The 27,452-nt window shown below is 37.9% G+C and overlaps 1 protein-coding gene across 5 annotated transcripts in view; it reads right to left on the bottom strand.

Annotated features, from left to right (window-relative positions):
• The window catches only part of TMTC2 (transmembrane O-mannosyltransferase targeting cadherins 2), a 419,977-nt gene that overhangs the window by 272,121 nt on the left and 120,404 nt on the right, over nt 1-27,452 (bottom strand). The gene's annotated exons all lie outside the window — the stretch shown is intronic.

Below are 27,452 nucleotides of genomic sequence, written 5' to 3' on the forward strand. Positions count from 1 at the left end.
TTAGAAAACACTTACTTATTCATACACTTGCAGAAACATACCACTTCTGCCTGAATCAAGAAGCAAGGCTTTCTCACCTATTGCTAGGATTGATGAGCTTAAATTCTGCTCTCAATTACATGGGCACTCTACATGAAAGCTGTTTTGGATTACTCTCTTTTTGCAGAAGTATCTGTGAAAGCTAAAATAACGTGTAATTTTTGTATTTCCATTTCTTAGATGCCTTCTTTAAGAATATAAAAACTATTTGCTAAATAGCTCCAGACACAGTGTAAGCACTTTCATATTATTTCCCCCCATTATTACAAAAAATTATCTGTCGATCATTTTTCATTTTATTAGGTCTGTTTGTTTTTTTTCCATCTCACACTATGCATTCCTTGGATAGTTATTCACTGTTTCTTTACTTATTCAGAAGCAGGACCTCAGACTGGAATGTTTTATCTTATTTCTTTCAAGCAGTTCATTTTTCTCTTTTGTGGGAGGACTCTCCTCTTGATATCATGAAATATACATGATTTTGCTGCTCTACTTCGGGTCAATTGTTAATAGTTTTCTATTGTCATGTAACCAATGTTCCAGTAACCTGATGTTACTGGATGTAGTCTAGTCCTCATAACTTATTTGCTTAGTTCAAGAAAAAAAATATTCCTTTTCATATTTCTGTAGAGATTCTCCTTGTGAATTTTAAAGTATTTAGTGTCAGTTAGATTAACTCATTCAATTTTGAGGAGATATCGAAGAATGCAAAGGAGGCCTTTGTAGAGAACAAGAGAACAAACAAACTCGTAATGAGAATGACTTACGTATAATTGCCTGAAACCCATATAAAAATGCTGCACTTTTTATACATAAAGCAAAGTCTGAGTCCACATATTTCATTTGCCATATTGTATTATTATTTTTGTATATTTCTATATACTGGAAAATCAGTATTATTTGGGGTAATAAACCAACTGAAATCCAGATCTACACTTTATGATTAATATATTCCCTGGAAAGCCTACTGAAACAACCTGCTTCTATATGTAAGCTGGATAATATTTTGTAACCCATCTCAGACACTGTTCTACCCCTGGCTGCCAGAACTGTTCAAATGCTTCTAATGTTATAAAGCTGGGTAAACCAGTTATCACCAAAACTCCCAATTAAATTTGTATTTGGAATAAGAAAGTTATCCATGTTCACAAATTTTGTGTGTGTGCAAAGGGGATAATGTGGGGACGAAAAAAAAAAAAAAAAAAAAGCTGGGAAGTAGAAGATTGGGGTTCTGGTTCATTTGTTTGTTCGTTTAATTCAGAAGAGCAGGTCTTTGCTGGAAAACTACTTAGCACCAGAAAAATTAAGACATCCCAAATACTATGCAAGTGAAACTTGATTAACAGACTTTTGCACTTTTGGGGATTGCTTACTTAGATTGCTTTGTTATTTTGTTAATACTTAACAATGAGAAGGAAATCTCCGTTCCCTAAAGTTCCAACAATTGCACTTTTCAACTAAATGCTAAGAAAGTTCAAATTACAAAGTTCTTAGACAAAGCCATGCTGCAGCAGATATGCCATTCCTCGTGGTTAACAGAGAAACCTGCTAAAAACTTTCAGATCTTCATACATCATAAAACAGTAACAATGAAAAGTTTGCCTCTTGCTCCTAGCCCTAGAACACAAACAATCTGTACCTCAAAGCTAATCCATCCTCACTGCTACAGTAATTATTTACAGCCTTCCTTTTAAGCTTAAATTTAAGATCTGTAAGGTCTGGACCCTCCAACTTTTTGGATGTATAAAGAACAGCATATCTCTATACGCAGTATTGTGTTTCATGCTTTAAGAACACTTTTCTTTTCATTAAGACTTTACACCAGTGTCAAATAAAATAGGTAAGCATGCACTTGTGGAGCTCAGAGGTATCCAGGTAGGTGATTTTTCACAGCAACATGTCTATTTATCATGCTGCAGAACACCAGATAACTAGAGAAGGAGCTCTGGCAGATTCCTGAGCTTAATTAACAGACTAGAGGAGTGGAGTGCAGGTATCCTCTTGTTGCCTTAGAGACGAGTGGTTTGCATCCCTCCACTGAGGCTTTTTGATCCATGGGTCTTCTCAAAAGCCAGAAGCTTTACATCATTTTAAAACTAACTATACATTAACTACAGCTACCAGTAACTTGTGCAACACCGAGCTACCAGTGTAAACTTTTTAGTTTCAGAGAAGATCCTCTGGATTTAGTCTAAAACCACAACTAAAATCCTCCCTAACACCAAACAGTTAAACTTCTGTCATTAAAACTTAAGGTATGATGCTTTTTTTTTTTTTTTTTTTTTAAATCACACAGATAAAGTTGGCTCAGAAGGAGAATAACAGACTCATTTTGTCTCTCTCAACACGTAACCTCATGCCTTTTGCACAGCTTTCACCTGACTGCCCTAGTATAGTCAGGGATAATTGGGCTTAGCTCACATTTTAGCTACAGGGTTAGCAGAGAAAACCAGAAGTGGGAAAAACAAACAAACAAACAAACAAAAAAAAAACAACACATCTGCTTATGGCAATTTGTTAAATAATACAATCAGTTCCTTACTAGGCCTTTGTCTGCACAAAGGTTGTGAGGCATTGGAACAGGCTGCCCAGGGAAGTGGTGGAGTCACCATCCCTGGAAGTCTTCAAAAGACATTTAGATGTAGAGCTTAGGGATATGGTTTAGTGGGGACTGCTAGCGTTAGGTCAGAGGTTGGACTCGATGATCTTGAGGTCTCTTCCAACCTAGAAATTCTGTGATTCTGTGATTCTGTGAAGTCCTTTCAAAAAGATCTCTGCTCCCATCAGCACTTACACCAGCAACTCGTTCCCTGCATCTCCTGACAGTCCACACTCCTCTGACTGCGGACTTCTAGTGTGGCCCAGCAGCAGGAAGAGATCCTCAGTAATGCTTGGCAGCAAGGCTTTGGATTACTGTACTCACGAGTCCTAATCCAGCCCATCTGCCACATGTTTTGACACCCCCATAAATCCTATAACCTTCATAAGTAGCCATTTTCTTCTAGGGAAAAAATGAGCACTGATTTAGATCCCATTTAACATCTCTCCTGCCTGCTAACAGTCAAGCACCACCACTGCGATTTTAGTGTTTGTGACTGCAGAAAACTTTTTATTCTCCCTACCAAAAGCCATCTGCATGACCCACCCACATTGTACGTTTCCCTTACATTAAATCCTAATTCCACACTCCATTATACTGCTCTTAAATATGGCACTGCAGCAGATTGCTTGATTGGGCAGCCCTGCCAAAGCTCCGTCATCACCTAAGCAGTATCCAAAGCATTTTCTAAAGACACTGTTCTTTTAACCTCACCTTGTCCATCTCACAAAGCAGCATTAACTATGGCATGTGGTCAGACGGGCCAGATATCAAAATCACCAGGGCTAAGTACACACAGGTTGTTATTTTTAGAAGTCGGGAAATGCAGAAAAGAACGTGGGTAAGTCACCAGGCATTACTCACATGAGAGTTTCTTTTCCAGCTTAGAGCTCCTTGAAAATATGTTGGCTTAGGAGCTGGGGCTTCCCGAAGAAGTGGGAGGCTGCCAAGGCACTAGATGGGACTGACAGTATCTTGTTTCTGAGGCAGGCAGAGGCTCCTGGATCACAGCTCTGCCGACCCTGAGTTCATGTTAAGCTCCAAAACCAGCCGGGGCAGTGACAAAGCTCTTTACCACAGCCTGCTCTGGGGCTTCATACTGAGCTGGAATTAGCTTCCCAGCTCACTCTTCACCTGCCCTGTTTGTTCCCGTCCTGTGAGCCACTAAATGGGGTCAGCTCATTTATACCAGTCATACAGCAACAGCTCGTCCCCATCTCTGGTCTTCGTCCAAGCTGGAGCTCCGTCTGTAGCTCATCCAACACTGTTGCCAACTCAATGACATTTACTTGGTGTTATGAACCCACAGCTCTTCCACAATGAGGAAGTTAGGGCAGATATAAAAAAGCCAAAGATTTCTCGTGTATATTTTTCTTGCAATTAGCAAGCAGCACAATTCAAGCAGTGATTATTGGTGTTTACTCAGAATACTAAAATTAAAATTGAGTTATAAATAGTGGTATTTGAAATTTACCATCTTCCTCTATAATCTTTAATGCGAGTCTTTAAATTAAAAAAACAAACAAACAAAGAAAAAAAAACTTTCAGCCTCTCCTCTCAGCTGAACAAATAGTTCTAAGGACAACCAGGGAAACAATAAATTGTGTTAACAGCAACAACGGCATGAACGACCAGAGGTAATACAAGAGCAGAAGGGACTAGATTAGCTTGATAAATCTGTGAGCATGATCAGTGCAGAAGAGAAGGCTCTCTCCAAGGATCCATCTGCACAGTCAAATGCAGTGTGACAATCGGGAAGCTAATGATATCTGCCTGGGGTTAATCCATCCATCTGTGGCAGCAAGAACTTAAACACAGGAGGCTGGAAGCCCACTGGGACTGAGACATTACTCGAACTGCCAAACTTCTGAGGAACACTGCCCAACCCTGTTGTTACCAGCACACAGGTAGATACGTGGTCCAATAGACATAGCTTTGTTTAACACACACTGTTAAAGAGGTTTTGCAGTGAATGGAGGGTGCTGCACTTCATGCACTAGCCAAAATGCACTTCACAAGTATGTTGTTGGAAGGCAGAACCGAAATTCTGAGAAAAACAGAGAAATGTTCACTAAAAGAACCCTGTACAAAAGGCAGGAGCAACTCTGACTGCAAAAAACTGCACAAATGTTAGTTGTGGAACAAGTGATGGGCTTTTCTGACAAGCATCTGGGATTGCATTAGATCACAAGCAACTCTTTTAAGCCACTGCTAAAAAGGCAAATGCTATACTGGGACTGCAAATGAAAGCCTACCCTTCTAGACACGTGCAGTAATCCTTCCAGTCTTCCCAATACTAGTAATTCCTAAAACCGTCTGGATCCAGCACAGAGCTATTAGAAATAAATGGAGGAAATAGAGAGAGGTCAGATGAGGAGAATAAGATGGGTTCGTGATCTAGAAAAACATGCCCCATGAGGAAAGAATAAAGAACATAAGCTGTTTAGTCATGACAGCTGCCTGCTAGTACAGAAACGAATACTGCAAACAGGAAAGGAATAATCTGTTTTCCATATCCATGTCCAAAGGATAAGAATAATAAGCTTCAGTTCAAGAAAGGAAGATTCAGGTTACTCATCGGGAGATGCTTTCCTCTGCTAAATATAGGGATGTGCTGGAAAAAACTGTCATGGAGGTTGTCTCTGTGGCTTTTTCCTGTCATTAAAAGTAGAGTAAATGTATAACTTGTGGGAAAGATAAAGTATTGTCTCCATTAACCTATCCATACTCCAATAATTTCTGCATTAAGTACCAGGGCTTCCTGCAATCCTACTTTGTCTTAAGATTTGCTTCACTTCAGTGAAAACATTAAGATGACCCTCACACTTTGTTCCCCCTGTCACTTTAGCATCTTTTTCACATTTCACACATTTCTAAAATCCATCTTTTACAAACATATATTTTTGCCCAGTGATTACAAGCACATGTGAATCCATGCCGTTTTTTAAAAAAACAACACTAAACAAAACCACTCAATCATACACATTATATGTTGTGCTCTTGATCCATCATTTGATGGGTGATCTCTGTCCTTAAGACGTTCTCTCTTCCTATAGTACATTTCTTAAAACTATCGTATATAAATACTCCTACAAAATTAAAAAAAAAAAAAAAAAAAAAAAAAAGCAAAGACTAATGAAAAATTTTCTGGGAGAGTCAATTATTTCTAACTTCTCCAGTAGAATGTAAAATCTATTTTTTCTGTTGTTATATTCTCTCTGCTGCCCTTCTCATCTTGTCCATAAACATACTTCTACCTCTAGATATATGCATACATATTGTATGGAAAAATAAAAATTAATCACAGAAAAAGACAGATATTTTGTGTTGAGTGTTTTAGTACAACATCAAACAATGTAATTTCTATTCACTATAAAAATAATAATAGTTCAGGCTTTCTCATTGGTAAAAATGGTGGCATTGATGTCAGCAATTTACACCAGATAACGGCCACATTTCAGACTCCCCAAGTGAAAACGTTAACAGCAATACTGACTCTGAACTTGGCATGATAATGTTATAGTTTCTTGATGACACACAAAATATAAAAAAGAAGTGAAGGAAAAAAAGGTAAAGTAAACAGTCCAAGTAAGGCGCTGCAAAAAGCTAACAGCATACATAACGAGATAGAAAACATGCCTGAGATTTTTTACAAACTCATTATCAACATGCCACAAAACCCAAACACCACATATGACATGACAAGACTTGGCTTTGCCTTTGCAATCATTTTTTGAATAGCGATTCATGTAAGGTGAAAGGGACCTAAGGGAAAATTCACCTCTGCTGCATGGGCTGCAGGGAAGCCTGAGAGTCTCAGAGAAGAGCATCAGGGCTCAGGCATGGTTTAGCACCTACGCTTGAGCAACTTCATGAGTAGCCCAGCAGAGCCCCTAGGAGGAAGGAAGGTTTGCCCAAGTCCCACTGGGAAGGCAAAGTCTGCACCTGCTATGTAGCCAGAGTGTCCTCTTGAGTCGTGAGTACACCTGAAGATGAGCACTCAGAGCTGAGACCCACAGTGTCCTTTGTATCTCCTATACCACACGCAGGAAATCTGATCTGGCAATGCTTCTGAAATATTCACCCTGTACAAAGTGTTGGCAAATTGCTGAAGGCCTGATCACTTGGACAGATGGTGCATGTGCATTTTTTTCTTCTAAAGGAACCAAAGAATCATACAGTTTGGAAAAGACCTCCAAGATCATTGCTTTACACTGCGTATGAGCTTGCTTAGGGAAGAGAAGGCCAAGTACCAAATGATGCCTAGAGCACACACTGCAATCCTACTACCAAAAATTTGTGCAGCACATTTCACATGTTTCTTACACTAATAAGACGGCAATAAAGGAATATTGAAACCTAAGAGCCTGATTACTATTTAGTGGAAGAAAAATAAATACTGTAAGAATGTAAATAGGCATATACTTTTTAACTGACTAATGCAAATGGAAATGGATTTCATGAATAAAAATGTAATTTATTGCCAAATTAAGACTCTGGCAATGATTAATCGACTTTACTAATCCAGTAGGAGGAAGTCATCAACAATCAATTTCTGTATATGGAATAATCAGCAAGTTGACTCCAGTTTTGATAGAACAACCTATCCAGATGTAATAGAAATCCATCCACTGGAAGCCCATAGGATGAAAGAAGTCAGTTTCTGCAGTGGAAAACCATCAGAATCTTGTGTTGTTTTTTTGTTTGTTTGTTTGCTTTCTTATTTGCCAAGCCAAAAATTTAGGTGTTTTGTTTATTTGTATCTTTAAGGTATAGGAAAGAACAAGCAGCAAAGTTATCTTGAAACTATGTTCATAACAAAGAAAATATATTACAAATTGTAATTCTTTGAGTAATGTTTAAGCGTAGAGAAATAGTCAAAACTCCATGTGAAATGCAGAACCTACTCATCAGCTCAGAAGGCATTTCAAATTACCAACGAAGGTTCATTTAAGATCATACAAGAAGTTACTTTTTTCCTTTAAAAAGAAATATTAAAATCTGGTTTGGGTGCAGATATTTTCAGATCTATTGATTCACTGAGAAAGGAAAAAAGAGAGGTAATTGTTTAGTGACTCAGAACATGTTTGTGTGAAAAACTCAATATAACATTAACAAACATCTCCTATGATCTGGATGCAATATCTGTTTATTCTATGCTACAGTAACATCACATTTCAAACAATGGGAACCATGAAGAATTGGAGAAACAAAAGGTGATGTGCAATGACCATCAGTCTCAGAAAGCCTTCCAAAAAAGCCTTCCAAACAACACTTACTTTTGCGATTTAAAGTCAGTGCTTGCAGCAGCTGAAAGGTAATTCAAGAAAGAATACTAGCAAACAGTAGGTCAACCCCACCGATGAAAGGTTTGCGTTTCAGTATATTTCAAGTGTATTTTCCTCTCATACTCCTAGTTAAAACAAGTAGTCTAGAGCACATCTACATGCCTACTTTGTCATCTAACTCAGCCTTGTCTCTGTGTTTAGTTCTTGACTGATGGAGGCTGCAGCCTGTGGAAGACCCTCACCAGAGCAGATTCTGGACCAGACCTGTAGCCCGTGGAGAGGAGACCACGCAGGAAGAGGTGACCTGGCAGGAGCTGCTGCCCGTGGGGGACCCAGGTTGGAGCAGTGTGCTCGTGACTGATGGACCCCGTGGTACGGACCCATATGTAGAGCAGTTCTTGAAGAGCTGCTGCCTATGGGAAGCCCACGCCGGATCAGTTCAGCAAGGACTGCATCCCGTGGGTGGGACCCTACAGCACAGGGAAAGAGAGTGACTGAAAAGGAGCAGCAGAGACGAAGTACCATAGACTGACCACAACCCTCATTCCCCCGTTCCCCGGCACTGCTCAGGGGAAGGAGGTTGAAGACGGGGGGGGGCTGGAAGGCATTTCTGGTTTCTTTCTTATGTTTCTCTCTTCTCTAGCTTGCTAGTAATAGGCAATAAATCTTACTATTTCCCTATGCTGAGTCTGTTTTGCCCATCATGATCATTGTTGAGTGATCTCCCCATCCTTATCTCAAACCTTGAGCTCTTTGTGTCGTATTTTCTCCCCCTTCCTCTTTGAGGAGGGGGAATGAGATAGCGTCCGTGGTGGAACTTGGCTGCCCACCTGAGTAAAACCACCACAGTTCTGGAGATACATGCTTGGATATTTGAAGAATAATACATTGGGGAAAAAAAAAAGAAAAAAAAAAGAAAAAAAAAAAAAAAACACTCATGGAAAAAATGAAATTAACAGCTTCTGTAAGACCTGATGAATAATACTGAGATCTCAGAGAAGTAACACTGGGAAAATTAACATTTTAATATCAATTTCATTTGCTCTTCTTTTTCATGAGATCTGGTTAGTTTCTTATAGAATTGGTTCTGCACAAAGACTAATTTGAAGAGAGCTTGTCATGCCCTATGTTAATTTCTGGGGAAGTTTTTTATATTCACTCCCTACAGAATACACTAGATAGAAATGGGAATGAAAATCTATTAGAAAACAAATAGAGAGAACAAATTAAACATTTTGCAGCAAACAGCACTGTCTAGCTACATAAATAATGACTACTCAATGATACTAGCAAATAGAACTGCAATGATATCACAGGAATAGAAATGCACAAACACATATAAGAATATTTAACCAATAATAAAAACTGAAAATACTTCAACAAAAAGTTTCCCCAGAAGCATGTTTGAGAAAAATAACAGAATACCTTGAATGGAATGTCTTCTACCTTGTTTCCTTATACATTAAATATGAAGAATATATATATATTTGTTGTTATTTTTTCTATGCTCATTTTAAATATCTTTTTTAGTATAGCCCCTTTAAAAACATGAATTGTATTATTAGGGTGTGATCCAGAGACACAGTTAAAGGTAAAGCAATTACTAGCCGCAGTAATGCAAAATCAAATCCCTAATAATCCAAATAAAAAGAGAGCTATGAAAAATAGTGAACCAGAATATGGATGACAAAACTTACTTCATGTCATGGGATTGAAATTGGCATGGTGACTCATTATGGTCCATTAAGCTAATGTGAAGAAATGAGGCAGTGAGCAATCTTCTGCGAACCAACACCAAGACACTTTTCAACCAACTATTAAAGGGTGAAGTACTTAAAAGAGGTCAATTGCTGGTACTGTAAGAGGTATGATGAAGCCCCTTAACCAATTATATTAAACTTACTTGAACGTCTGCACTGCTATCTTGCTTGGCTTAAAATGCAATCTTAGTACTTCCCACTAGGCAATGATGTGTGGTCTGATTAGTTAGGCTGTAAAACAATTCAGCTTCTATGAGGGAAATGTAAAAATGCATATATGCTTTTTGAATAAATTAATATATATATATATGTATATGTATTAAATAGATTCAGTATGTTTATCAAAACATTTGTTTTAAATAAGCTTCTTCACTTTTTGGACCAAACAAAGCAGGAAGAAATAAAAATGATGCAAATGTAATTGATTTTGCCTGCATATATTCATTCATATTCACACACACACACACAGCCTTTCCTCTTAATTCTCGGTTTGTCAGCCTTCTGCATCGCAGACGTGTTTCAGGCATCAAGGAAGTCAACAGTAATAGTCTTTCCTGAGTGTGACTCCAGTGTAAACAGCCAGCCATTATGAAATTCATTCCAGTCTCATTAATGAGTGAAGTTTGGAAGTGCAGTATTTTGGAACCATAAAGAGATGATTTATAATGAGACTTCACTCGGTGGGAAGACTGAAGTACAGCAGTTCTTTCTCCAAGTTATCCTAATAGAAAACTATTTAATGAGTTTGGGATTTCTCCGAGAACACAAAAAAAGGCAGGACTTGGAAGAGGATATATTATATTGTATTGTGCAGACACCCACATCACTGAATGTTTCAGCTACAGTAAAACCATCAAAATAAAAAACCTCAAAGTTGTTTCTATTTTGAGCTTTTGGCTTGTTTTTAATAAACACTCCAATATAAAACACAGATTTGTAGATATTAGCAGATCGACATAATTCAGTATATAAAAAATAAAAGAAAAAAGCAAGGTTTAGTGAACTGAACTAGGTTGCCTAAGGTCAGACAATAATGCAAACAAGAAAAAAGCTGTGCATCGGAGCAGGACATTGGCTGGCAAGGAAGCAATAAAAGAGCAGAGAGGTAACCTTCCCCAACTAATTCTTCAGGACACTGCGGTGGTGAGCTGCCTTAGAGCCCTCTCTCTCCCCTTCAAGGGAGGCACAAAATGTGCTGCTGAACCAAACTAAATGGCACACAAACATGAGCCCTCGTCTTACTGCAAACTTAGATGAAAGCTGCATCCAGTCCTCAATATTGGGTTTAAAAAAAGTTCAAAAACACATATGCCATAACCATGCATGAGAAGGGCATATAGAGCCTTTAAATGTTAGAAACTAATTACCTGGCTTGCTGATTATATTGTTGAATTTGCTAATAAAAGACAGGAGTGGGAAGGTGGAGAGAAGACAACGGAGAAGAGTGTGTCAAACGTCTTAAAATTAAATTAGCTAACAGAAGCATCACATTTATTTTCTAAGTCGTGAATTTAGACCATGGCTTCATATTATGAGAACAGCAATGCTGCTTTAGGAGTTTGCTTGTTTTCTATGGTTTTCAGTGTGCTCAGTTCCTTGTACAAACTGACATTGTGTCAGCCCAATGGAGGGAATGACATACAGGGGTGGAAAACTGAAGGAAGAGGTGAGACTTTGTTAAGCCATGACTGCTGCCAAAGAGACCTACCAAACCATGACTTCCGAGAACATCGTTAGGACATATTCTTGCCATGTATTGTAGTAATGTGCACATACATCCCTGCTTCTTCAGCAGGCTGAGTGGTAACACTTACATGAGATCTATTACAAGTAGTAAACATTAAGTACAAGCATTTAATTAAAAAAAAAAAAAAAAGAAATAAGAAAAAAGAAAACAACAACAAAAAAAAAACAACAACCAAAAAAAAAGTTCAACTAAACATAAAAAGCATAACAACTTTAAAACAAGAAGTCCTTGTGCCATCATACTTTAAAAAGGATTACATGGCCACAAGATCTCTCCCACCTGGCAGTTTTAAGAACATCCATTTTACACAGGCTGCTTGGTTTCAGGGTCAGTACACAAGCTCCCCAGATGTGATGGTAGGAAGGATCCAAACTCATTAATCTTGCAAAAAATTCTGTTAATATCTTTTGGAAATACGCACTTCTTCAGTTCCTTGATAACGTTCAGATACTTAAGATGAACTTCTCCACTGCTACATATCCATTCTGTCTACATTTCCAACTCCCCCTGCCCCTCATCAGCTCATTGTTCTTCTCTCAAAAATGCCTTAAGACTCCCTCTAAAACCTCCTCCATCTCTCCCACATGGATAGAATAGTTACCTTAAATTGCTCCCAAAAGTATAAATTTGTCCAAAATTTTGCTAGAAGTACTACAATAAAACTTACCTGATACCAGATCAACATGGTGCTTCTACAACCAGTTCTGACATGGATGTGCTGGATTACATTAAGCAGGCTGCTTAAAAGCCTTTTGTCTCTTTTTCCTTTCCCTCCTGCCTCTAAATTCGGATGTTATACTTGTAAAACCAGCAAGAATTTGTAACGATGTTCTCTCTAGTGCACCAGGAGGTTCTGCTCCCTCATAAGTGTCTATTATACAAATAAATAAGCACTACAGACAGTAGTGACCTCTTTTACTATAAGATCTGGAAAATTTATTCTAACATGCTTCTGTTGCACTGTATCTAACCAAGTGAGTTATATGCCTCAACTACTTTTACTATTTTCTTCAGCCACTTATTACACTGAAACGTAACAGTGCCTTTGGAAATGGTGGGGTCCACCTTTATGTCTAGAGTCTTATAAAATCTAACATGATCCAATGTTACATCCTGGGAAGCCTGAGTATAGTATCATCTGCTATTTATTATTCCACAACTCTACGATTCAAATATTCAGCCAGACAGATATACAGCAAACCCAGCTAAACTAGGCTTGTAGCCTTTAGCTGACAATTTCAGCTACTGCTTTTATACAAAGGAATTGGTTTGAAAGAATTAATCAGTTTTGAAACATCATCAGTTACCTTGCTTGCCAGAGTCTCACTGAGAATAAAGACAAAAGACTTACTGTTCTTATGCATGAGTGAGGAAAGGCATGAAAGGAGATAGCATCTTCTATTAGCGCAAGCAGCATGGTTAGCAAAACGTACAAAGTATAATTGGAAAAATGGGCCAAAGATGAACAACTGGCCTAATAAAAGATATTACCTTTCTCCATAAAATTCGTTATATATTTTTACCACCACAATTATACTAGCCCTGCTTTCTATTAAGGAATAAAAAAGCCTAGAGAACTCAAGTCAAGCTATAAAAAGACATCTCTTTGTTGTTGCATACTTTTCAGCCAAAATGTGCAAAGCAGAAATGGAAATTTTAGTGCAGTACAGCTGAAAGACAATAAAAATTTGGTCTTACACAGAAATGGACAACATAATCCTGGAATCCTCTCTCCTTCAAAATAAAATAATGCTAAACAGAGAAATTTCAAACACTTTTTTTTTTTTGCCTTTGCAAGGGTAAGATATGGGGTAAAAGTTATAAATATGATGGGAATGGATGGAAATCTCAGAAGTAAAATAAATCAATAATATAGAAACAAAAATCAGAAACCAGGAGAAGAAAGGAGCAGCAACACAGTCTTAAAGGAGAACAGTAATGGGTTAAAGTAAGAAGAAACTCAAGTTCTTACCCCTTTCTTTTGAACAAAGGCTTGTATTAAAAAAAAATCAGGTTGGAGTGGAAGGCTCAGAGGTCATTAATTATGGAGATATTCAAATTAAATCACAAAGTAAAAGAAAAGAGAAAATTAAAAAACAAGCAAAACAAAACAAAACCAAACAAATCATGAGAACAAAACCAGAAAGGCAGCTTGGGAACCTTGTCTGTAATCACTCCACCTCCTGTTTTCTCCCTTCTCATCTTTGAATCTGCAAATACTTGCTCTCAGAATCATTGCCAGCAATTCCTATTTGGCTAGGTCTCAGACTTTTAAGAAGGAACCAAAGCCTGCTTATCTTCGGTGGGTATAGCATAAATAACTACAGTTCTTAACGTGCTGAGGTCCCCCTATTGCCAACTTCACAGCCAGCACCCCTCTACCTTCTAAACTATAAATCTCCAGAGTCATTAGAAAAGTGGTTCCTGAGGAGACCAAGAGGGAAAAGAAGAAAAAAAAAAAAAAAAAAAAAAAGAGGACAAAAAGAGGACTACTACTACAACATCCAGTAAAGTGCAGAGACTTCTAATCCTTTCATTTATAATTTATATATTATATACTATCTATTTATATATTACACATTTATATATTTTATAATATATTTATTTATATTTATTTATTATATATCATACATATTATATATCATACATATTATATATATCCATATATATATATATGAACACACACATATACTCAAACATATATATTTATACATCTCCCTCTGTGGGTGGGGTAGACACTGTAGCACATACATCCTTTGACTTGTCAAGGGCTTTCATTTTGTGTGTGTTTGTGTGTATACATGCATGTACTTTTTTTCCCTCCACTTTTCTAATGAGGACATGACTAATTTCCATATAATGAATTCCAAACTTGCTTCTCTGCATTGAAGTCTGGCTCAGGAAGAATCACCGTGGCAGGCTATCTGGGATTTTTTAGCATTATGCATCCTGAGATGTCACAGAAGGGGACTGACCATGCTCGATTGATTTTCAAGAGAGCAACTAGGCTGCAAAGAAGCCCGAAGTTGTTAATCATTTACACGCTTCTCAACTTTGCCAATCAATGCAGCACGTACACTTCTTGACCTTGCTTAGAGAAAAAATGAGGATAACCTTTAAAGACTAGGAGGGCTCGCACATTATGGATTTATCTGCCTAGCAATATTCATTTCAGTGATGAAAAATTACGACTTATAAGGCTAACATCCTGCTTTAAATTGCATACATGCAAGTTACATTAAAATTCCTTCCTATTCACACAAGAACATAAAAATCATTAACCAAAATACATGCAGAGACAGAAATGACAACTGCTAGATTTTTAAGGAGCCACTCTGAAGAGACCTTGCCATTTTTCCAGATATTAAAAATCACAGCTTCCACAATTCACATATCTAAATAGGAACTAAACTGTAAAGTCTACTATGCAGTGGTATTTATGCTTCTTTGAAACAGTTTGCTGGCTTGTTTTTTTCTGAGGTGATTTCTGAAATGAGTATTTCTAATATTAAAGTTACAAAAACAATGAAAACACCAGTATGCTGAAAATTTCAGCGACTCCTTTTTGTAACTGCCTACAGACTGGAAGCATAAATATCTCAAATCCTTTGAAAGTAAAGCACCTAAGCATGGGCTCCACAGAAATCAGCATTCTGGGCAGAGCTATGTCTAAGTTAGTCTCTAAGAAATGCCAAACTTAGCTCCTTAGAAACCTTACTACAGGCTCACAGGTTCACAAACAAAAGAATCAGGCACTTGAATTTTTTCTAGAAAACAATATATCGTCCTACTTTTTGCTCAGTGACTTTGTAGAATAGTGGACAATGCCCTCCTTTTCAACAGAAAGGAGAATTTCCACATTTCCATCTGCATTTTCTATGGCAGACCCCAAACATGCAGGTATTCTCACCCTAAGACTGACATTTTCTCTTTTCAAAGTTGTTTGCCTCTGTATACAACGAATGCAGTATCCAGGTTCTCAGTTGCCAATATTGAATCTGTTTACAATGCAATAACTAGACCCCAGTTGACAACAGTGAACATGAGTAAGCACGACTTGAGCCCTTGGTTTTGGAGGAGACCTCAGCTCTAGTAGCTCAAGTAATTAATTTAGTATCAACCTGAGCACATAGTCCAACGTCAGTGCACATGGCAGCCCTAATATGTTAGAGTACAAACAGGCAGGGGCACTCTGAAATCCTGATGGAGTAGAGGCAGCTGGGATGTGCAGACCTGGACAGGCTTTACAAGTGCTCTGCACGTCAACTCATGAGCGTCGACATGACAGCCACTGCTTAAGGTCTTACGAACGGTGCCTGGGGATGACGTGCAACTGCAGGTGGCAGCCGAGCAAAACCTAAAGACCTACCTTTAGGCTTGTGCAAACATGAGAGCATACCATGCCCCTACATCCATCTTTGGATCCCAGCCTAAGTGCCTGTGTGAAAGGTTGACAAACCTCCCACATGCTGCATGTGTGCACAGGTGGAGGTGCTTTTACACCAGCAATTAAACAGGAAGAACACTTCCTGCAGCCTGCAACTGACCTCCCTCAGACAAGGACATTAACAGCTGGGCTGGCCTCGCTGTTGTCAAACCCACAGTCAGACTTTGAATCTTATCACAGAAATAACTAGAAGACCAGAAAAACCACTTTGTTTTAGTTTTTTTGTTATTTGTCTTTTGAAATCCCAGATTAAAAAGGCTTACATTCTTAAGCATTGGCCAAAACCATGAGGACTATGTATATATTTTTTGATTTTTTTATTTCCCCCATGAAAGCTGAGATTCTCACTGGGACAGATGTTACAAGTGTATAAGTCGCTGCTCACAGTTTACAGTACACGTACATTTTGCTGAAGGGCTTGGGCTTGTCAGGAGCCCAGGGCTGGCGGCTGGCCGTACCAGCCAGCTGTGCCCTGGCTCAGGTGGAATGCTCAGGAAGAGGAGGCAGCTCTTCCTCTGCCAGAGCACTGACCTGGGAAAAGCTTCTGCAGTGCAGGGGGAAAACAGGGAAAGCCACAAACCACATGGATAAGAACAGGAGACTTGAGAGAAATAGGGAACCAGGTCTCAGAGACAACAGGCAAACTCTTTCTAGAGGCCTACAGGAGGTCACAAAGATCCCCCTAAACAAGGAAAAAAATAAGAGGCATTGCCCTTGCCAGCAAGCAAGGACAAAACCGGCTTTCAGACACAACTATCTGAGTATGCCTCACCCAGCAAATCTGTTCACTCCCTTTTACGATGCTCTGCTTTATTTCTCTATTTGCTTTCTGAGAAAGCTATAAAAGTTTTAAAGATTCAAAGTCTTCTTGGTGTATTCCACTTAAGAAAAAGCCCCAGACACAACAAACCTCAAAGCTCTTACTGAGAGTTTCACAGAATTCCAAGAGAGGTAAGGCTTAAAATGCTAAGAAAATTGACACGCTGACTGGAAGTGGAGGAGGTGGCTTTTTGAAAACACCATCAATAACTTGTTCTTGCATACTGAGCCTCTTCCTTGCTCTAAATGTCACTCATCCAGACTGGAAAAAAAACATTATTTAGTGTAAGGGCAACTTCTCTTTGCATGAACTTTGCTTTCCAAATGGAAAAGATCAAGCATCATACAGCATTTTGCAACTAGAAGCCAAAATCTGGCATTTCAGTAAGGTCAAAAGGAGCCACACTAACCCATGAGAAAACCTGACTCCACGTTGGGTAGAGAAGAGGTAAAAATGTGTCCCCAGAAAGCTGGGCTTTGACAGGAATGTGAGCTCCAGGACAGTGCTGGAGGGGACTCCTACATCCCACTGCTGGAACTGGAGTGTGTAGGATGTTAGGTTCCCATGCTCATGGCCTTGACTTCCCCACCAGCTTCAAATATTACTTTTTAACCATTTCCTTTGGGAACAAGAGTACAAACGAACAAAAAATCAACAACTACAGGGATCCTTAAGTAGATGCTTATTTATTTACAAGCAGTTCAGCATATCAGAGGATTAGTTCTAAAAATATGTGAGTGACCACAGTAGCAACTTGATGAGGAGGTAGGTGGGGAGACAGCAGAAATGTGCATTGGATGCACTATGGATGAGTGCAGATCATGCAGAATGCCTGAGGATTTTGCAGGAACAAAGTAATTTCCTGGAAAGGAACACAGATAAGGAAAAAGTGCTTGAGCTTTGCTTTTTGAATGCTACAATTTGTTCGCTTTTGCCTTGAAGCTATCTGAAAGCAGGTTTTTATGCCAATTCACCTGTCTTTTGAGTATTCCCTAACAATTTACAAAAACAGACAGCATTGAGCCCCTGGGCAGAGTTATATCTAACCATTTTTGATGACGCAGCTAGTACTGCTGGAACGTTTATTTCTTAGGGTAGAATTTTAGTCTGTTATGCCTCCACTGCAATTCATGCAGAATTTGTATTTAACTATCATTAATACCTAGCATGCTGTCCTTCTATAGCTACATCCTGGAAAATATCTTTTTATAGTGAGAAAGAAAGGGTTATCCTTTGTATGTTAAAATATGGACTTTCAAATTCTGAAAAGAAATAAATGAAAATGTAACATGGCCTGCAAAAATTTCAGCATTGCTTATCTCATGTTGTCATCTCTGACTATACAATTAGTCGATATGGAGGGGTTTGTACATTCAGGAGCATTCTTTAAAGAAAAAAAAAACATACAGATGTACAGATTTTTATGTAAGGCCAGAAAAGGAAAAGAAGCAGCTAAGAGATACTTTAGTCCTGAACTTTTTGTTAACAAAGACAGTGCTCCAAACAAGTCACTTTAATACAGCAGCATGAGTGTGTTTCAGTGCCATCTAGCTAACACTTAAGGTAACTTGCATCACTATGCATAGACTTTTTTTTTTTCTTCCAAGAATCCTTTTTTCAATAAAAAAAAAAAAAAAAAAAAAAAAAGGCAAGGCAGCACATTGTTTTTGCTCCAGATCCATCAGTGTATTGAAGCATAAAGATCTTGGGTTGCTCTTGAAATACTCAAGCTTTGATGTATTTATGTGAGGAATGTAAAACACGTAACCCCCAAACCCTTTATGCTGTGACTGAGTTCTTGATCTGGTCAGATCCACATGGCTGAGTATTTTAAATACTGCTCTTTCAAGTATAAGCATATTTGGTGTCACTATGCAACCATTCCAATCAACTCTTTTATGCCATATGTTAATGGAAGGGTTGAGACAGAAAAGGAAATGCAAAGAATACTACTTCAGTTTGTTTTAATAAATGGAAACAGCATTGATTTTTAAAGATAAGGAATTTGTAAAAGCAAGCGAAGAACATATTTTGAGGAGTGAAACATTATGCTTTAAATCCTCTGAAAAATCTTTTTTTTTTTTTTTTTGCCTTCTTCATAGAATGGGTTTCCAGATAATAAAAAAACATTTGCAGTCCTGCCCAAGTCGTTATGACTATGTAAACGCCAACTGAAAGCGTGCAAGTTCTTTCTGAACTTTAATAAAAATTCTCCAGTTTAGAATAATTTGACAGCCTAACACTTCTTTCTGCAGCCCAAAATAGACTGGAGGAAAAATGGTTTCTTTTGACTCAGCAATGCGCTTTTATATCCTCTAAAAACCATAATTGAATCATAATGGCCCAGTTTTAAATCCTTCTGGCTTGGAAGTGTACCATTTAAACCTCTTCAGAACTGTCTGGATACCCAGCATATACCTGCTAAGTCATGTCACTGAAAGTCCCGAAAAAAAAAAAAATCTCAACATGTAACTAAAATTGTTATTTTTTGCACTACATAGTCACTGCATTTTGGGTTTTAGATTGTGAGTGATGCAAAATGAATATTCTTAACAACAACAACAAAATCCAAAACTCATCTCATCCAAAAAAAAAAAAAAAAAAAAAAAAAAAAAAGGAGGTTGCAAAAGCACAAAGTGTAAGGTTGTGGGGCATATTGCACCAAAGTGAGATAATTTTGCAATAATTACTCTTTACTTCTTCTGTCACATATTTTTTTTACTATTTAGTTCATATATTTCTTTTTACTTACATTCAACTAATTCCCCTACAAATAACTTTTTAACAATAGTCTGTCATGTTTCTCAAAGGGCATTGCAAAACATTTCAGGAAGGGTACACTGAATAATGAGAAACACTGATGAACAAAACATGGATGGGATTAAGACAGCACACAGGAACCTGCTTCTGAGATCTGACATGTTTGCCCTGGTTGAGTGGAATCAGCAGCAAGCTCTCCTTCCCCTCTCCTCCCACTCCTCGGAGGCACCCACCAACTTCAGCCCCAGTGCTTCCTTTCTTTTCCACCATCTTTTGGAATGGGAGGCAGATCTCTCTTCTCTCCTTACCCTTCATGCTAGGGATCTTCAGGCAGTTGGGACACCTCTTTGCTGCAGGAAAGTTACACTGAGAAGTAGGGAGGAGCAGAGCTGAGCAGTAAGACAAAGGGGAAGGAGCTTTGCCAGGCACCTGCCTGACAGTGACAAACAGACCTGAAGAGAAATGAGTCGCTAAGTGCACCGAGGAGGAAGACATGTTCAGAGCAGTGATGTTTTTGGTTGACTATCCCTGTTCAGACTGGAGACAAAGTTCAGATACTGAAGGCAGAGAGAGCACTTACATGGACTGTATTGGCAGGGGCTCGACTGAATGTGCTGCTAAAATAACTATTAAAGTACCCTCCCATCCTGCTAGACATAGAGAGATTCTCCACAACACCAAGGGACTCCATAATTTTTCACACATACATATATGTATATATTACTGTTACAGTGGAAAATTTGACGGAATAAATCAACTGTTCTTCAGACAATCATGATAGTTCCCAGCTGACAACAGCCACCAGCTTACACAAACTGATCGTTTTTTCTGAATTAACTAACTCCATTGTTTCATTAACTTTAACTGCTTATGGATAAGCCTGAAGTTTCCAGCAGAACGTAAGGAGAGTTAACACAGCTTTGAGAAATCCATGCTTAGCTTTTGGGATAGATAAACAAATGCAGAATGAAGTGAGCTACTTAGAGATATTTTTGGTTAGCTAATCGTCTTTATGTTATCCAAAGTTTCAAAAAAAAAAAAAAAGTCCCCTAAGCCTTCACTAGTTTGTGTGTCTGAACTGTAAACAGACAGATAAATAAAAAGCATTACTGAGTATGCCTAGTTGCTGTTTTCACAGCTATAATCACACCTTTTCAACCATCTTGCCCTTTAAAAAAAAAAAAAAAAAAAAAAAAAAAAAAAAAAGCAGCAGCAGACATCAGAGGATGAGAGGAACTGAAGAAATCACAGCAGTCCCAAATATTCACCCACTCACACAACTGATCTCAAATTCCTCTACATTCTTCCACTGTATCTAGAAGAAACCGGACAGTGAAGAGGCTTAAGAGCAAACTGGGTATGGTTAGTATCTGTTTGATACACAAACATCAGAAGTTACTGTATGCCTACAGGAGTTATACTTTGTAGGCATCATCTCTCATCTCTGAAAACAGTGAGATGTTGTTAGAGGTCAAGGTCTCTGAGACAAAGATGGGTCCAGCTATAGGCAGAGAGGCAATTTGTGCTTACTCACGGAGAGTGCTTATAGACAATTCACATGGAGCTTTACTCTGGGAACAGAGTTCAAACAGGAATACGAGCCTGGAAAGGGGTAATATATACACCTCTGGGAACGTAACACAGGTTTTTAGGAATTAGCTCAGTTTTTCTTACCTTCTCATATCCACTTTGGATGCTACTTTCTGCAGCCACTGGGGCAAATAAAAAGAGTTTGTGAAACAAGATGCTACCTTCCAAAGGTGTATCAAAAAGTCTGCTATCAGGGATATACTTTCCTGAATAACTGATAGCAATGATATACGCATTTGTTTCTACACAATATAACAAGCACTTTGTGTGAATTAAGTGACGTCCTGTGTGAGAGCTTACAGATGACAAGTAATTCTCAGTAGTGATTTAGAAAGTGATCTCCTGACACATTTTTCAACGATTGTGAAATCAGCATTTGCTACTTGCTTTGACAATACCGACACTCATATGGATACTGTGCTGACTCCTTCTTCACTGCTATGCAAATCTATGAAATTAGACAACTTGTCCAATGTATTGGAGTAATTGTATTAATTCACAGAGAAATATGCCCAGTGGGAATTCTATCTCATTTGGCCATCATGGTCCAGATGAAGCAGTTCCATCAAGCTGTCAGTCATCTCCTGCCTGGCTTTGGCTCTCATGACCCTTGCAGGGACTTGGCAGGTGGTGCTTTACCAGGTGTGGCACTTGAAGGGAGTGCAGGAGGAGAGAAGCAGCAGGGAAGGAGCTGGGTCAGCCTGTGGAATCTGACCTTTCGCTTCAGGCACCTCCTCTGATTTTGGCCTTGTCCCAAGTGGCCAGTAGTCATGTTATTCAATAAAAATCTTTTGTTAAGTACATGTGAAGTGTTCAGCCCAAGTTCGTAACAGATCGCTCATCTGATGTAACAGGCAAACATGGCCATAATTAGCAAAGGGCAGCAAACAGTGAACTGTTGATGAGTAACTGCAAGACCCACTGAAAGAAATATGGAGACAGAGCAGGTCTTTGTACTGCTACAGTATCCACTGCAACAGGCAAAGCATGAAGGAACAAATTTATTGCTTAATAGCACAGCTATCTCTTCCCTAAACTACGAGACCTACATGCAAATCACATTTCTCTAAAGACAAAGTTATTCCCAATCTTTGCACTGTTATCTTCACAGGTACCTTACAAGTTGGCAGAACTGATTGCTGTCCGATAAAATTATCCATACAAGAGAGGGGAAGATCCATCACTTAATTTAACTGGTGTTCCCCTTAAGCAACAAAGATTTAATGTAGTCTGATAAAGAGGGAGATGAAAAAAGTTACTCAACATTGATGGAGTATAATCCAGGATGTAAAATCAGAAATTGAAAAGTTGTAATTTTACTAGTAGACAAAATGATCACATTTTGAAATTCTTCTAACACTAGGCTTCTTCTTGACACAAATAATATTCAAAATTTAAGACTGGATATTCCATGTACCTTTTTCTGATTAAGACTTATTTGAGCAATTTGTCATTAAAAGAATCATACAGAATCACATACACAAAAGACATTTACTTATAAAATTGCTGGTCTCTTGGAAACATTTTGAAAAGACTCCATTCTTATTTCCTGAAACCACAAATAAAGTATGCCTTTCAAAGCCGAAAAATTTACACCATGAGCACCATTTACAGACAATTCTAATCCTTTCTATTAGTCACCCTGAAATCCTCTGGGCTGTGTAACTGCACTACTTCCAGAACACATCAATAAAGTTATAGTAAACCAGCCGACAGACATGAAGCTTTCTGGGGGCTAGGTGCACACAGAAATCATGGAATCAGTCTGCTGTTATTATTCTTAATCCACAGAAAAACAATCTAGACAGGGGGAACGATGAACTTGCCTATGTTAATTCCAGGTCAATGGGAGAGCCTGTCAGGCCCCAGGACACACAGACATGCTAGTCCTCCCACCACACCCGGAGTCTAATATGTATTGGTAAAGATAGTTTTCTCTTTCAAAATAGTTCCTATGTGTTAACAAGTAGACAACAAACAAAAAAAAAGCCAGACTTGTGGGGCCAAAATCTAGACCTGGAGACACTGCCTTACGTGGTAAACTTTTAGTTGTTTATTATAAAGAATGTTTTATTCCTTGTTCTGATTTTATTCCTTGTTCTGATCCAGTATTTCTGAGATAACCAGTTACGGGAATAGTAACCAAATTATGTTGTCCTCATGGAGTCACATTTTCTCGATATGAGACAAGACTTTCTATAACTACTGAGGAAAGAAAAAAATGAAATATTTTGATCATCTTCAAATAATAAAGCATTTCTGAAGACCATTTTCATGTATCATTTTCTGCAACTATGACCACTGATTTTACTTTCAAAGCAAAATAATAAGCCAATATAGTTTAAGAGCTCTGACATTTTTAAGAAGACTGTCAAAGGGAAAAATGATAGAAGATTAAGTGATATGGTGTCAAGCAAAAGATGAATTATCACTACTTGATGACAATCAATACACACTAGAAAACAGATTCTGTAAATATTTAAGACTTTCGCCACAAACTGGAATATCTTTGAGGTTACTGATTGTCATTTTTCTTCTTACTGCATTAAAATGAGCTTTTTTGTATATGAGTATCATCCAGTTTTACTGAAAATTGTACACAGAATATGGTTTTGAAATCCCAAAGCAAAAAAGAAAAAAAAAAGAAAGCAAAGTGACAAGACAAAGAAACATGACATGGGACACAGCAGACATGGGTACATGGAAGGAACTAGTTTGATAGTAATCCTTTCACAAAATTTCCTTAAAATAAACATACTCAGATTGACAACACACCTTCTGATAAACTTACTCCTTTTTTTTTTTTTTTTGTGAATATTCTGTATGAGGAAACATTTTCAGATCAGCTGATACTGTGCTACGTAAGAACAGTTGCTATGTAAGTGATAAGTATGGAAACAAAATTTTGTTTAGAATTCAAACATTTTCATAATGAATACCTTCCTACTTTGGTCCAAAAGAGGACCAAAACCACCAAATTTTTGGTGTCTAACAAGATGCAAGCTCCTGAGATATTTTTATCTCATGGCCATTTGATGTCTCTTCTGAGTTTTCTTCTACTGAAGATTTTAAGAGATCCACCTCTGAGAACACTGTTCCTCTCTCAAATTGTCTTGTCTGATGGACACTAGAGTAATTGAGAGGAAAGGTGGACAGAAACATCGATCATGATAAGGTGTGTCTTATACCCCTACACTCGAAAACCATTGCTAGTTTCTGATATCACACAGTCCAAAAATTAAGTTGCTAAAAACCTTTTGTGAACTAGACTTTGCTAATTTTGTATCTGTAATTTAAGAATTCCTTTTCTTTTTTTCTTTCTTTCTAAATAATCTTACTTTACGATTTGGACTAAACGCTGATCTGGACAGTTTTTGTATCTTGGTTATAAATTCTAGATAAAAGTTTAGGCTGTTTGGAGGAGAATATTACCTAGGATTTTTGTTGAAGGAGTGGGGAGAAATTAACACTCAGATGGCTAAAGCTGAGGCTGTGGTATTATCAGGAAGAACTTTGAAATTCAGTTCCCTGTAGAGTACACAACAGAACTTTAAGAATCAGTAGAGGAATATACAGCAGCAAAAACGTTTGCACAATTCACCTGTAACTGGCAGATAGGAGTCTCAATATAGTTCTGTTTCATTTCATAACACTGATTCATAACAATCCATCTACTTCCAGTACTTGCATCAGGTCTTCATTTCTGATGTGGCTGAAATGAGCTCCAAAATGCGTTGACTCCTTATACCTTGGCACAAGAGAGAAGGCTGCCAAACAAATCTCTTCCTTTGGTTCCTTCAACCCTTTATACCACAGTTGTGACAGATACCCTGGTACCACCTACTACACTGGGCTGAGAGAAGACAGCACTTCCCTGCTCCATGCCTGGAATGTGCTACCAGCAGTCATCTGTGCAGTTACAGATTAAATGCTAAAACTGTCAGCTTAAGACTTATTTTTTCACGCTGGCTTTTTCCTAAGCCATCCCAGTGATGTGGATCTTAACAAGCTTTACTCTTGCTTAATAACTGAGAAGCACCCTGGGGTCTGAGGACTCTGTTATAAATACACTGACTGATCAACTTTCATTAGTGATGTTACCTTCAGACTGACAAGTATGAAGTGGCATCATACATAAAGTAGTTCATAAAAACAGAAGGGAGGGGACGTCAGCTTTCTGTAAAAATGTACCATAATAGTCACTGATTTGGAGTCACTACTTTTGCTGTTAGGCTTGATGGGTGGAGGAAGTGAGGAACCCCTGGTGCTTCATACACATCTTTATGAGGATTTACTTGATGAGAGAAACATGACAGCGTAACCTTCTGAGAGGTTGGTATTTTCCAGAGATACACAGTAAAATGTTAAAATATGCCAAAAGCTCTTCAGCTAATCCCATGAACTCCAAAAATCTGCCGTCAAACAGGCGTCTAAGCTTTCTAATCAGTTGCTGTTTAATATTTATCAAACAATAGCTGACAATAAAAAGTAAGATTGGTCAAATGCATTTCAAAATCATTCTTTGTATTAAAAATCTCTACTCATGCACACGGCTCAGTCTCACTGGCAAAGAATCTATTCAACATGTTCAATAGAGATGCATGAACAATTAGCAGGTCCTTTATGTTTAGCTCCTTTTTGCTATTTCATTTTCTTGCTAGAATCTTGAAATTATACATTTAAATAACACTTCAAAATTTTCACTTTTGGGTTACCATTTATCACAATAAACCAATAAAAAGTCGTGTTTGTTTAAACAAAACTTTGGGACACTACAGAGCTCATGTGTGAGAAATTTTTTTGATTTTTATTAAAAGAAAACCTTCCAAGGCAAAGTTACCATCTGGGTATGTATAAGTGAATTGAAACTTTATTTGGTGTATATGACAGTTCTTCTAAAGCAAGGTGCTACTCTGCAGAAGCTAGTGGAAGTGAAGTCTTGTCCCATCTGGCCCAATCTTCTGTGTACTTATGGCAGAGCCTTGACTGACCTTGTCTTCGCCAACACATTATTCAGCCAAATTATAGTTTCTGCTCTTTGTTCTGAAGATTTACATGTTTATAGTACACATGCTGCTTCTGATGAAATGTGAAAGTGAACGTTAGATCTTAAGGTATCAGATAATTTGCGATGAAGAAATAACTCATTCTACTTATATAACTTATCCTTTTTTCCCCTGACTATAAATTTTTCCATTATGTCTCTGTTCATCCCATGTAATAGGCTTACACCTTTAACTTGGAGGAATCTACCCATAACCTGGTACCCAGAGGATCCTTTGCTGGAGGACATGAAAAAAATCCCTTCAAGCGTTGTATCTGTATTATTCAATTATTTATAACTGAGCAGTCAATTCTCAACCATCATTATGCTGGACATGTGTATTTTATTTTCTGACTCTTATTAAAAAAATCAGCTGAAAGCCATGGGCTAGAGCTTTTGCTCATGTTTGGTTTTCCTTTTTTTTTTTTTTTTTTTTTGACACATAATTATCTCAGGAGAAAATTCTGAAAATGTTTTGGTATTCAAATATTAGAAAAATATAGAGCGAGGAATAAATACATTTTTGCATTACGGCAGAATTATTTAGATCACATAACCTATTTTAGTGATGATTTCTCTCCTACTATAGCACATAGAATTTAACAATGGTAGAATAGAATTTAACAGATGGTAACTCATCCTTACCATCTTTAGCAAGATATGCTAAGGTACTCTTTCACAATTAGCTTCTTAAGATTATTCTTGCAACATCTGGTTTGTATTTTGTAACACCACCACCCAAAATTTCTTTACACAGCTGGCATTCTTTTTTTCCAAGCAAATCCACTGCATTAGGTAGCATTTTTTCAAACAAATTTTCATATCCACATTTCTAATCCAAGTGGGGTAGTAGTTCCTAAATGGTTACATAAATCATTGTAAATTGCAGGACTCTAAACCCTCTCTAATTCAATCCCAATGCCACTCTTTTCAACTAATAGTTAATAGCATAAGTTAGCAATATTGAAACAGTAAGTGGAAAATTCTCTCAATATAGGAAGGGCAATGCTGCATCCCAGCTTCACGTATGGTAATTATTTCTTTTACCTGAATGAACATCTGTGATCATTAGTTTTAGATTATCATTTCTTACAAGCAAATTCACTCTAATCTCTTAAAGCCACTTTGAAATTTCACATCATTAAGTTTAGGTCCCCCCTTCGAGTTCCAGACATATACTTCAGCACAACAGAGCACCTATTAAAGAAACACTTGGCAACACAAAACATGAAGCAGATGGGCAAGGTATAAAGAGGCACAGGAGGGCTGAGTTTAGTAGGCCGAAAGCAAAAAAAAACAAACACCTTTTTCAGATCCTCTGTTGCAATAAAAGGACAACAGGACACAAAATAGATATT

Source organism: Aythya fuligula, chromosome 1, assembly GCF_009819795.1.
Source record: "Aythya fuligula isolate bAytFul2 chromosome 1, bAytFul2.pri, whole genome shotgun sequence".
Lineage (NCBI taxonomy): Eukaryota > Metazoa > Chordata > Aves > Anseriformes > Anatidae > Aythya > Aythya fuligula.